Source organism: Aplysia californica, unplaced genomic scaffold, assembly GCF_000002075.1.
Source record: "Aplysia californica isolate F4 #8 unplaced genomic scaffold, AplCal3.0 scaffold00015, whole genome shotgun sequence".
In the NCBI taxonomy this organism is placed as follows: Eukaryota; Metazoa; Mollusca; class Gastropoda; order Aplysiida; family Aplysiidae; genus Aplysia; species Aplysia californica.
In genome coordinates, this window is record NW_004797285.1 from 2,802,648 (window position 1) to 2,816,313 (window position 13,666).

Below are 13,666 nucleotides of genomic sequence, written 5' to 3' on the forward strand. Positions count from 1 at the left end.
CCCCCCCCCCCCCCCCCCCCCCAAATGACAGAACACAAGACAACACTACAACAAAACTAAGATTTGGGTGAATACGCAGGAGGTAGGCTATCCAATCAGTGGGAAAGTACGACGTGGGGAACTCTGTGCCATCACCTTTCAAAGAGGAAATTTACTCGTTAATCCGATCCGTACGCTTTGCACAGCAGTCTGTCAAAATGATTTTTTGAGAAATACTGAAAGTTTCAAAGAGATCTTCGTACTAGAAGTATTCAAAAATGTGAAGCAAAATGACAACAGGGCGTACGGAGAGGGTCAAACAGTGAGAATAGTACCTCCCTGCCACTTGAGAAGAAAAAAGACAACAGGGCGTACGGAGAGGGTCAAACAGTGAGAATAGTACCTCCCTGCCACTTGAGAAGAAAAAAGACAAAGCAGTAAGAGGTTTTTTCATTAGCCATTAATGCTGGCTCCAGTAATAATTAATAATAATAATAATAATAGACAATAGATAGCATTTGTATAGCGCAAATCCCCGCTCAACAGCAAGCTCTATGCGCTTCACAATCTTTACAATAGTAGGATCTATAGACATATTCTAGTCAGCTATACAGGTTTCACAAATTGAGCAATGGATTTTTTAGTTTCATTAGAGTACTGGACTTTTTAAAAATCAATCGCAACTCAAATGGGTTGTAATCAAAACATAATTGTTTTTCATAAAGTCATAAAGCTGTTGACCATCAAATGAAACACTGTGAACAAAGCAGATTTTTCTATGAATAAGATCAAAGAATTGAAAGAGGCCAAAGACCAAATCAGAGAAGTTTGTTAAGTCCATAGATATATATATGAGAGGTAGCGCGGTGAAATCAGGCGCTCGTCGAAATTACAAAATCGGAGAAAGAGGCATTTTTTCATCAGTTTGAACATTTTTGTCGAAATTGTATTTTCTTGTTTAACTTCTTTTATGTCTACATAAAAACATATTTCCATGTGAATTTTACTGAAAAACATAGATTTCAGTTTTCCATTTTCAAAGACTATAGCTATTGGAGTTACAAAACTTTGGCGGCCATTTTCTCCATAATTTCACCACTGACATCAGGCGACCCGACTTTTATAAATCGCAGATATCTCGAGTTGTATTCAAGATAAAAGGATATTTATTTCATTGGAAGCAAGGCAAATAAATCAGTTTTCAGATGATACCAATAACTTCACATGCCCAAAAATTGACGAGCGCTAGATTCTACCGTGTTGTGACACATATTATCTATCTTATGGAATAACGTACCTCATCAAAAGCATACTAAAGCATGCAAAAATAACAAGTTTTTAACAAAGAATTCAAACATCATTAAAGCAAATTGACCGTCAAAACAAAATCAATCAATAAATGGTGCAGAGTCAACAAACCATACTGCAGAAATTCATGAATCAAAGCAATTAAGACAATGAAAATAAAACAGTAAGCCTGAAGGGCACAACGAAAATGACAAAACAAAGGAAGTCAAGGACAAAATACTTGAGCTAACAATGTGCCTTAAGTTAAATCTGCAAATGTAGCCAGGGTTTCAGATCGACACGAATGCTACTCCACGATAACTTGGAATTCGATGGAATCATCGCTCGCCTTGCATCATTAATTTGTTGACGGGAATCCGGAAATCTTAATCAGTGCCGGAGAATGTGTAGGCTTACTACGATCAGAAATCAACAGCAAAGTGATGAAACATCCTGACACAGTTTCCAATGACTCGTAAGGAAAGATATCACTGGTCCAGTGCGCACCGGCATCCAACAACACGTCACATGATTCATGAAGTTAACAAATAAATGTTAACGCCATCTATCCTTTCACATCAGAAGAACAGTGTGAAGAAAATCCTGTTAAAAAACCCTTCACAGCACAGTCTCGAAGGGCGCTGTAACTCGGCCAGCAAAATGTAACATTCTCCTTGTTTTTGTCTCAGTAAGAGTGTTAGTTTTAGTAAGAGTTTTACAGCACTTGCAACACAATAAGGTCATAAAAGTGCCGAAGGTTAGAGGTGTTACAAGAGAGTAACAAAACACAAAAAAGAAGGAGAGGAGATAAAGACGATAGATGTTTGATAGGAAAGAAGAAGCAAACCACACCAGAGCACCCGCCAACATTCTCCATGACTCAACAGATTTGTTCACAACGAAAAGGAATAATAGAAACAGTGAAAAATAACTAGGGGATACAAAAATGATATTTTGTACATGTGTATAACTTTGGTTCACATTCACTCACGGCCACTGCCCTTTATTTGTATATGCTGCATTCCCTGCTCGGAGCCTCTTTTAGTTTTAGTAAGTGTTTTACGGCACTTGCAACACAATAAGGTCATATAAGTGCCGAAGATTAGAGGAGTTACAAGAGAGTAACAAACACAAAAAAGAAGGAGGGGAGATAAGGACGATAGACGTTTGATAGGAAAGAAGGAGCAAACCACACCAGAGCACCCACCAACATTCCCCATGACTCAAGAGATTTTTTCAAAATAAAAAGGAATAATGTGAACATTGAATCATATAGGCTACATATTCTAGTGGAAACAAAATGATATTTTATACATAAAGTTGGTTCACATTCACTCACGGCCACTGCACTTTATTTATAAATGCTGCATTTCCTGCTCAGAGCCTCCACGTGTGGCTTGTCCAAATGTGGCAAAAGTAACAAACCCTTCATCTTTTGTTTCCCTCTTGTTTAAGAATACCTCACCTTTTCATTGCATTAAATCCTGTAGTTTTTCTTTTCAATGGGTTTCTCATTACTCTATTACTTACTTACTTACTTACTCATTACTCTATTACTTACTTACTTACTCATTACTCTATAACTTACTTACTTACTTACTCTATGTATAACTATACCAAAAAAGTTTAACAACACAACAAAATGCTACATTCTAAACTATCCAGTTTCATGTAACATTCTAAATATCCAGTTTCATGTTACATTCTAAAACATCCAGTTTCATGTTACATTCTAAACTATCCAGTTTCATGTTACATTCTAAAACATCCAGTTTCATGTTACTATTTGTTACATTCTAAACTATCCAGTTTCACGTAACATTCTAAAACATCCAGTTTCATGTTACATTCTAAACTATCCAGTTTCACGTTACATTCTAAAACATCCAGTTTCATGTTACATTCTAAACTATCCAGTTTTATGTTACATTCTAAAACATCAAGTTTCATGTTACATTCTAAACTATCCAGTTTCATGTTACATTCTAAAACATCCAGTTTCATGTTACATTCTAAACTATCCAGTTTCATGTTACATTCTAAAACATCCAGTTTCATGTAACATTCTAAACTATCCAGTTTCAGGCAATTTTGTTTACCACGAACTCGGACCCAACACCCAAGAGCAGGCTCAGCATGTTAAACTCCTCCACATGTCACAACTGTTACCTGCAGCTCACAAAATGACAGGCTTTTCTTTTATCCTTTTTAGGGACCCTTCTTTTTTTTTTAAAATGAACATGTTTTTACATCCTCATTGACACAATTTAGACACTTTAGGAGCTGGGCCTCGACTCTGCCTGTCACAGACTGTGACGGATACAACATCACAGTCGCAGGACTGAGTTACTCAATAAACATTCCCCCCAACTCTTTTCCAGCAAGAGTTTTACGGCACTGGCAAAACAATAAGGTCATATAAGTTCCGAAGATCAGAGGTGTTACAAGAGAGTAACAAACACAAAAAAAGAAGACGATAGATGTTTGATAGGAAAGAAGTAGAAGGAGCAAACCACACCAGAACACCCGCCAACCACCGACAGATCCAAGTCTGACAACATGAAGATCATGATCTACAAATTAGTTGACAAAAAAAGATGTGAGTAGTGACATGACAAAGAGAGTTACATGTTCCACTCAGCTGTTTACAAATAGTGGGTCAAATCTTGGTTTTCTCGTAACTATGCGTTTCTCAATAAAACTTCTCCCCACTCAGTAATTGAGCTCGGGTTTCCTGCATGCAATGGCCAAGCATCTAACCACTCCACCACAGACAGCGGTGCCACAAGGTGAGAAAAGTGTATACTGCATACGGTGCCGAAAAAGTTTTAAAAATTATCTTATAGTCTATGAGTCCAACTTTTTCAGCCCAATGAGCGACTCCACAAAGCATACTACACAGAACTGTTCACCACCTTGCCATCACAAGGCTCAAAGAGGAAAAACCCTTGCCATCAAAGGCAAAAGCATTTGGGGGAAAATCCAAAGAAACTGGGAGGTAAACATAGTCGATCGTCGAGATGAGGTGGCAAAGTATTAAAAGATGATTGTAAAACGAGAAGATGAAGAAACGATTTTTTAAAAACCAAAATACATGTAATTTAAGGATAAAAATCAAACTCAATTTCTCCCGTTCCTTCGAGCATAGTCAAAAGGTACAAAAAGTCGTTCTATTGTATTCACAAATTAATAAACTCGTTCTATTGTATTCACAAATTAATAAACTCGTTCTATTGTATTCACAAATTAATAAACTCGTTCTATTGTATTCACAAATTAATACTCGTTCTATTGTATTCACAAATTAATAAACTCGTTCTATTGTATTCACAAATTAATAAACTCGTTCTATTGTATTCACAAATTAATAAACTCGTTCTATTGTATTCACAAATTAATAAACTCGTTATATTGTATTCACAAATTAATAAACTCGTTATATTGTATTCACAAATTAATAAACTCGTTATATTGTATTCACAAATTAATGAACAAGATTTCATTTTGAATGGTCCACTTTAATGAGAAAGAACCATATCAATTACATCAAGAATCATTCCTATACACTTCTGTTGCAGTAAGTGTTTTACGGCACTTGCAACATAATAAGGTCATATAAGTGCCGAAGATTTTAGAGGTGTTACAAGAGAGTAACAAACACAAAAAAGAAGGAGAGATAAGGACGACAGATGTTTGATAGGAAAGAAGAAGCAAACCACACAAGAGCACCCATCAACCACCCACATATATACTTTTAACTCGTGAACATTCCATTGTTTTCCTGACCACATGCCACATCTGTATGCACATTATATATATATATATATCTATCTATGTACGTTTGTCACTGTCCATGATCAATGCCTTGTTGGACACTGGAAAGGTAATATTGAAGACGGTTGTAAAAGTCTTATTGTTTTAGTAGAGGTTTTAAGGCGCTCGCAACTGCATAAGGTCATACGAGCGCCAAGGGGTGGAAGTCAACAGAGAAGTCCATACAGGGAATCAGGCTGACTCTGCTCACCTCTCTTGCTTCAATAGCACAAAGTCTGCTTTAAATGTCTTCTGCCCCCATCAACAATTTTAAAAATTCAGGAAACAAACTGCTTTGACCCTGGCTTTCAAGGCCAGCTTGGGCTGACACAGCTACACCAGGCAGAGAGAATGTTTGTTTTAGTAAGTAAGAGTTTTACGGCACTTGCAACACAATAAGGTCATATAAGTGCCGAAGATTAAAGGGGTTACAAGGCAGTAACAATCACACAAAAAAGGAGGAAAGATAAGGACGATAGGTGGATAGGAAAGAAAAAGCAAACCACACCAGAGCACCTGCCAACCACCTGCTCAGGCAGAGACAGATACTGGATAGAACAGACATATCTACATAAACATGGTACTCATATTTTTTGTGGACAATGGCAGAGACTAACTGTTCTGGGACGCAACAGGGATTCTGTGACAATAACTGAAAATGTACAAAGTTGTATTAGCAAACAAAAATAAACTAAACAAACCAGGTAACAGATAACTAATTGGGTGATAAAAGAAAACAACTGCAAATCTGACATCATTATGACAATTGAAAGAGCAAGTCAGTAAGAGAATCAACAGGGACAGATGTGGGCGCTTACCTAAAGAAACATTTCCTTTTCTGACCTCTGCAATTCTTAGAGCATGTTTTTTTTCGAATTTATCCTATTTATTTCAATGTGTAAATTTATTAGATGAAAAAAAGTGCTTCACTATTGACCCAAATATTGTGTTCCTGACAGACAAGCCTTTTTGCCAGGATATGTGATCTTTTTTTTCGTTTTAGTAAGTGTTTTATGGCACTTGCAACACAATAAGGTCATAAAGAGTGCCGAAGATTAGAGATGTTACAAGAGAGTAACAAACACAAAAAAGAAGGAGGGGAGATAAAGACGAAAGATGTTTGATAGAAAAGAAGAAGCAAACCACACCAGAGCACCCGCCAACCAGATATGTGATCTGCTTCCCATTACAAATCTATAGTTTTGTCCTATAATTATTATATTTTCTTAGATCTGTCATTGTTATAGTCATATCAACACAACCGCCATGACGGAAACAACTCAAAACTCAAATAAGTAAAGCGTGCAACAACAAAAATAATTTTTCAAAGACAAATAAACAATTCTTAAATGACTGATAACAAAACACACAAAAGTAAAAATAAAATAAAACAGAAGTCAGTTTCAAAAACAGACATGCATCCAAAACTTTATTCATTTCATTGGTTTTCGTATCATATTTCTCAGTTTAACCTTCTCACATTAATAACAAAACTGACAAAGGGTTTGAAAATTAGCTAACAGAAACTTTTTAAAAAACAACAACCTTTTAAAGACTGAGTCATTAGTCTTGCCCTTGTTGCAGTTGATCAGCATTTGTGAGGCAGCATGGTGCAATCAGGCAATCAGGCTCTCGTCAATTTTTGGGCATGTAGAGTTATTGGTATCATCTTAAAGCTTGTTTACTTGTCTTTATTTGGATGAAAAAATATCCATTTATCTAGAATGCAAATCGAGATATTTGTGAATTAAGGAGGTGGGGTTACCTGTTTTCAGAGGTAAAATTAGTGAGAAAATGGTCGCCAAAGATTAGTTATTTCCTTGGCTTAAGAGTCCGTGGTAACTGAAAATTTACATTTTGTGTGCCTTTAATCAACGTTTTTCAGAAAAATCCACACAGAAATGAGTTCTTTCATGGGCTTGAAAGGTGTTAAGCCAAAAAACAAAAATTTTACAAAAATTCACAAACCAACAGAAAAAAGCAAGTTTCTTCACTTTGATTATTTTGACGAGAGCCTGATTCCACCACGCTGCCTCACATTTAGTAAAGAGGTAGTACAGACCAAAGTTTCTTCCTTCCCTCCATCCTATAACCCAGCCGGCTTCATTCAGAATTCCGTCAAGAACTTATAACCTGAATTCCCCACTGGCCTTTCATCACACACAACACATTTCGTACAATCAAAAGAAGTGAGTATTTCTCAAAATCAGAACAATTTTCACATTATTTCTTTTAAGAAAGATTAATTAATATCTGGTCCAGCGTTAAACCATTATAAAAATGTTGAGAGCCAATTACGTTGTTTCCGAACAACAATCTTTTTCCCCCCGGACAATCATATGCAGCACTAACACTTATGACTCTCAACCGAATTGTCAATCAGGTATCCTCAAGAGCCAGTTTAAGTAAGTAAAGAGCAGCACATTGCGAAGACCCTATAGAAGGAATCTACCTACAACGATAGAGAAAAGAAGTAAGAGCAACCAGGCCTCCAACCACCTGGTGTAAAGAGGTAATGAGACCTTTCCTTATCAAAGATGAAGGAAGGAGACTTTAACAAAGTCAATATCACTTAACCAGTTAGTTTTTTAGTTTTAGTAAGAGTTTTACGGCACTCGCAACTGCATAAGGTCATATGAGCGCCAGAAGATTAGAGGTGTTACAAGAGAGTAACATCCATAAAAAAGAAGAAGGGGAGATAAGGACAATAGATGTTTGATAGGAAAGAAGGAGCAAACCACACCAGAGCACCCGCCAACCACCCCCACGTAACCAGTCAGGCAAAACAAAACAACAACACACATTAACAGACACTGTTTGATCTTGTAAGAACAAGCTGTGCAAATCTTTGGAAAATAGCAAAACAAGTTTTAATTTCATGGGCAGCAAAGTGGCATTTCATTCCCAGGAATGAAAGCTTTAATTTAAAAAAACCAAACAAAAAAACAAGTGGTTAATATTTTTGAACAATGGGTTATGAAGCTGAAATGTTTAACTGAAATTTAAAAAAAAAAAAAATCACCAAACCGATATTTGTTGGATCTTGCAAGAGCTGTACACAATTATTACCTAAATCATTTCATTCTTAGTAACCTGAAAAAAAAAATGAAAAAAAAAAGGGAACTGAGCAAACATGACATGTTGATTAATCTGTAACAACTGGTAGTGATTAACCCTATTCATACGCCGTGTTTTACTATCGTATTCATACGCCGTGTTTTACTAACGTATCCATACGACGTGGGGAACTTTACTCATTAATCCAATCCGTGCGCTTTGCATAGCAGTCTGTCAAAATGATTTTTTGAGTAATACTGAAATTTTGAAGCGATCTTCGTACTAGAAGTATTCTCAAACGAGAAGAATACAACCCCGGGGGTACAAAATGACCCCAGGGTGTACAGACAGGGTTAAGCAAGTTCTCCAACCACCCCCTAATTCAAGTCTCGTCAAGACAGGGACAAAAGTGTAGAACAATGATGATCCCATCAAGCCATGTCAAAACTATTCAAGACATGAGAAGCTGTTAGTTCCATCATTCTCTTCTGTGCAGAATCCATTTTTTTTTCCTTCCAACAAAGTGTAAAGCAATGTTTCTTACAGTTTTGTCCTTTGTGAGCACTTTATATCCCTCTCAGCATCTCTTCAGCTTCATTAAATTTGGTTTTCCATTTTCCTTCAGGTATGAGAATCTGGACAATAACGGTGCTGTCAACGAGGACTTGCCCAACAGCTGGGAGTGTTCTAAATGTTGTAACGAGGGAAAGCAAGGCCAGCTAAAGGTAAGCCTATCTCTGACTCTATTCTTATTCTTGGGAGACAGGATGCATTTGAGGGCTGCCTCACATGAAAAACTTGTGAAAACCACCAAAGGAAAATAGGAGAAATTTCGAGAACAGAGAAACGCACGATGAAGACAAATCAGCAATGTGTAGCTCACATCATGCCATACCCAAAGTAAGCCAGGCCAGCTCAAGTGACAAATGACTACTCCCCCCCCCCCCCCCCCCCCCCCCCCCCCCCTATGGTATTTCTACAAATAAAATATGATGACACTGTCCAGGAGCACTGCTTGCCTAAGTTAAATGTTACCACAGTGAGTGGTTGTCTTGGACAGGTTTGACGGTACATAGCCACGCTGATATGTCATACTAGACCACCTTGTTCACATAGGTCACATCCATTGCAATGTGAACCAACACACGGGTAATACTGATCCATTTCCATCACATTGCTCATAGTTTGATTTCAAAGAAGAAAACATGAATACAAAGTCCTCCAGTACGAAGACTAAGAACATCAGGTTCAAAAACACTCCCACTTTACTCCTCCACCACAGGTGGTCATCTTGGAGAGGAGAGGTTCGACTTCATAAAGTACAGCAAGTCTGTGTGACGAAAAGTAAAGAGTCAAGTTGTTCCTGCAACTGATCCGGACATTGGGGGATTGCCTTGTTGGTGAGACAACTTCCAGAGCCTTCGGCATATTGTGGTAGGGTGGCCAGTTCCTTCCCACGCCACCTTTACTTCCCCAACTCGAAGTCAAGTACCCATTACTGCTGGGTGGGCAGGAGGGGGCGAAGAAAAATCTGTCCGAACCGATGCTCAAACCCGGACTTTCCATTTCGGAGACGAGCGCACTAACCGCTCCGCCACCACACCCTCACACCTTGTGAGAGTACTGCCTTTGTAATATGTCTATCAGTACAAGTGCACAGGAGACGGGAAAAAGAAGAAAGGAAGGACAAGGCCATACAAGGCCACCCATTCACCACAGACCTGTAAAACCAAGGCGGAAAAGACGCAATCCTAGACTTGACAGTGCCAGAAGGCCTCTGGCGTCACTCTTTCAATATTCTTAGTTTGTACAATTCATTAAAAACTGCTTTAACGCCCACATCTGATCTCCAAGACAATAATCAGTACAAACAACTACTTCCCACATACATTAAAAATATATATATACATATTATAACAACACGCATCCAGTAAATGCTTTTCTCTTCCACAATGGTAGACCGTCTTAGTCTTAGACAATATTGACCGTATTGATTTTGTCAGCTGCCAATGTACGTGAAGACATACACTAAACACAGATTTCCACAAGAACATTACACACACAAAGACCAATACCAACGACACTTACTCTACATATTTACAGAGATGCTGCATATTTGACAGGCCTGAGGTTACTTAAAGACACAACATTCTTGGCATAGTCAACAATCGTAGTAAGTACAGATAAATAAATCCGTCTGATAAAATTATTATAGACTCTGAGATCAAGAGGCTGAATATCATAGTGCTATTAAAACCTTGATCAGGCACATAGGGTACAGGAATCAGGGAGTCAAACACTACACTACTTTCCTCCCACAAAATACACAGGACAAAATCAAAGCATCTAAATTAAATAGTCGGGTCCACGGATGTGATCATTCTGATGTCACCGACCTTTGCATTATTTTTTTAGAAGAAACCGTTCATTTCAGACCTCAAAATTTAAACAAAGATATAGCATTCAATATTCTTAAGAGCATGACAAAGCCGGCTTTTCTTGAGAAATTTAAAAAAATTGTGGGTTCGAATTGCTGTGTGTTGTAAATACTCCAGAATAGAGCCATTGGTTTTTTTTCAAAATGAGAGGCCCCACTGCTTAGGATAGGGTTACAGCTGCAAAGATAAAAGCAAACTGAAATCCCCAAAGTGTATCGGTCATTTAACTGACTCTCTGCACATTTCTACAACACAAGATGTTTTTTTTTCCCTTAAAGGAATTACATGTCCAGTTTCTATTTAGTATGTTGAGACTTTTAATGACAACAATTTACTGTATTCCTGAGTGATCCAGCCATTGGTACTTTCAAAACCTTACTGTGTAAATAAATCATTTTTGAGAGGAATGAAAGGATTGGGAAAGACTGTATGTGTGTGAGAGGGAGTGGGGGGGGGGGGGGGGGGGGGGGGGGCGCGCGCAGACAGAAGTAATGTAAATGCACTTGTGGGAACAAAAAAGTTATATCTCCAAAATATGTTGAAAACTTCTATTTCACAGTGAGTGACAGTGGACATGCTCTATCCAAGTTTTGACTATCCAGAATTTTAAAGATAATAGATTGAAAGTACATGCTTTTATTAAAGTATTGTTAATGTTCTTAGCCCCCCTCAACAGCATTCAGATCACTTTAAAGGTGGGCGGCCCATGACCCTATCCGCTAGGGTCCATCCAGGCTGACTGGGATACCATATCCAAACAAGACGACAGAGACATGTGATAAATCATCCCCCCCCCCCCCCCCACTAAGGAATCAAACCCCTTTCTTTTGTGGGTAAAATGAACAGCTTGACCATATTGTACCAGACACTGCTCAAGACTTCTTACAGCCCATCCAGATCCGGCAGAACTCACTAAAGAACCACGATGGAATGCAGGTTATCGCAGAGGATGAAACGGCTGAGAAGGAGAAAGCCTTACCTAAAACATTGCTAGCTTTGAAATCCACATCCTTCCGTTCCCCTCTTTAATCCTATCTTTTTCTTTACCACTGACGGCTGTCCATTTGTTCAACTCGTGCGTATTTTACTACCGCCTTGCGTTCACAATCTTTTGTGCTTATTAGAAATGAAAAACTCAGACTGCTGACGTCAGGTCTTATACTTCCCCCATAAGAAATGAAAAAAAAAGGCTGTAGCTTATGGTCGAGATAACATTCCCCTTAGCCAAGCCTCCGACTGAGGAAATTCAGAGACAAAACAATACTAATAATAGATAGCATTTGTATAGCGCAAATCCCTGCTCAACAGCAAACTCTATGCGCTGAACAATCTATACTATTACCCCAGCAGACCTGAGCAGAGAGCATTCTGAAACAACCTCGACTTCCTGGGAAGCATACAATGCAAGCGGCCATTAATAGGCGCTAAAACATTAACATACTGACAAGATCTTTCACTGTCTATGGCTCAGCCGGTACCCATTCCCACCTGGGTGAAGTGAGGAAAATTCGCGTAGAGTGCCTTTCCCAAGGACACGACGCCGTGCCCGCAGCCCGAACCCGCAACCTCACGATTACAAGTCCGGAAGCCTAACCATTAGGCAGCACGTCTGGCTGACTGGCCAGGTTGACCTTTGCAGCTTTTACACTTGAATAGAAATAGACGGCAAAATAACTTCCCTCACAAGAAGGTTGTTCATCAAAGGAAGGCAAAAAGATCTTACGCGTTATCCAGCAGAGTCTCGTCCCATATACCAAAACAATGTGCTTCATCAAGAATTTCAACGGCAAAAAGATATATACACACAAAGAGACAAATAGCCACAATACATTACGAATAACCCTGAGTTGTGTGTGAAACATAATATGTGTCACGACGTATTGGAATCAGGCGCTCGTCAATTTTTGGGCATGTGGAGTTATTGGTATCATCTTAAAACATGTTCAATTGTCTTGCTATCGATGAAAAAAATGTCCATCTATCTTGAATAGAAGTCACGATATTTGAGATTGAAGAAGGTGGGGGCCGCCTGGTTTCAAAGGTAGAATCAGCAGGAAATGGCTGTAAAAGTGTGGTTATTTCCATAACTTGATAGTCCGTGGAAACCAAAAGCTTACATTTTTTGTGTCTTTAATCAACTTTTTTCAGTAAAATCCACCCAGAAATGTGTTCTTTATTGGACAACAATGGTGTTAAGCCATGAAACAAAAATTCGATACAAATTACCAAACTGGCCGAAAAAAGCAAGTTTCTTCAATTTCATTATTTTGACGAGCGCCTGATTTTACCACGCTGCCTCACATATGAAGTAAGTAAATCTGCCATTCGAAACTCAAAAGCATCCCCTCAGGAACGAGAGAGTAACTCTTACTTTGGAGAAGAAAAAAAAGCAGCATACCCCAAAGATATGATACATTTATATAGACATTATGTCATGTACATTAAAAACAACCTTGCTTGTCACAGCAAGCACAGAAAAGGGAGAAAAAAAAAAAGAAGGTAGACAAAAATAGTACCTAAAAAAGACACCCTTGAGCACAACTATTATCATTAAAATTCAAATCAAATTTACAATAATGGTAGACAACAAAGAGCTTGTGAAGAAATCAAATACACAGGCATAAGACAGATGTTGTTATTGATCCAGGTAAACGACAGATGCATAATGAAACTCACTCTTTATCTTTACATCAACTCTTCTGATTTAGCGTTTACATTCTGAGAGCGACAACTTTTTTTTATAGTAGAGGATTTTACGGCGCTCGCAACTGCATAAGGTCATACGAGCGCCAAGGGGTGGGCTTCAACAGAGAAGTCTTTACAGGGAATCAGACTTAGACTGTTCACCTCTCTAGTTTCAACAGCACAAGGTCTGCTTCGACTATCAAGGCACCCCAAAATAGCAGGTCACAAGAGAGTGACAAACATACAAAAGAAGTAGAGGAAAATGACAATAGTAAGGATCAGGAAAGAAAAAACAGCAGTTCCCTGTAGTAGATCAGGCACAGTTATGAGCGTGACATGAGTCAGCCCATTTACAATTCTACTATGCTTGAACGAGAAATGTCCCCCCTTTGGGAAAGGCCTAAAGA

At 38.4% G+C, this 13,666-nt stretch overlaps 1 protein-coding gene across 1 annotated transcript in view; it reads right to left on the minus strand.

Annotated features, from left to right (window-relative positions):
- The window catches only part of LOC101849742 (lysine-specific demethylase 2A), a 38,966-nt gene that overhangs the window by 2,628 nt on the left and 22,672 nt on the right, over positions 1-13,666 (minus strand). The gene's annotated exons all lie outside the window — the stretch shown is intronic.